Raw genomic sequence first — 319 nt, 5'->3', positions numbered from 1 at the left:
AAGCTCCATATTGTTTGTAGCCATCGTTTTTCTGATGTCCTCCATGCTTTTTTCAAGCCCGGCGATTAATTTTATGATTATTGTTCCAAATTCTTGTTCAGTTATGTTGCTTATATCTGTTTTGATCAGTTCTCTACCTGTCATTTCTTCCTGGAGTTTCTTGGAAGAGAGTTCTTCTGTTTCGTCATTTTGGTTAGCTTTCTATCTCTTGTTAATTTTAAAAGCTTATTGTTCACACGGCCCCTGCAAGTTCTGCTGTATTAGAGACAGCTCTTTTGACTGTTCAGGGCCTGTCTGTTCAGGAAGTGTTCTTTGGATG

Source organism: Crocuta crocuta, unplaced genomic scaffold, assembly GCF_008692635.1.
Source record: "Crocuta crocuta isolate KB4526 unplaced genomic scaffold, BGI_CrCroc_1.0 scaffold756, whole genome shotgun sequence".
In the NCBI taxonomy this organism is placed as follows: Eukaryota; Metazoa; Chordata; class Mammalia; order Carnivora; family Hyaenidae; genus Crocuta; species Crocuta crocuta.
Note: the sequence above shows the minus strand (reverse complement) of the source record.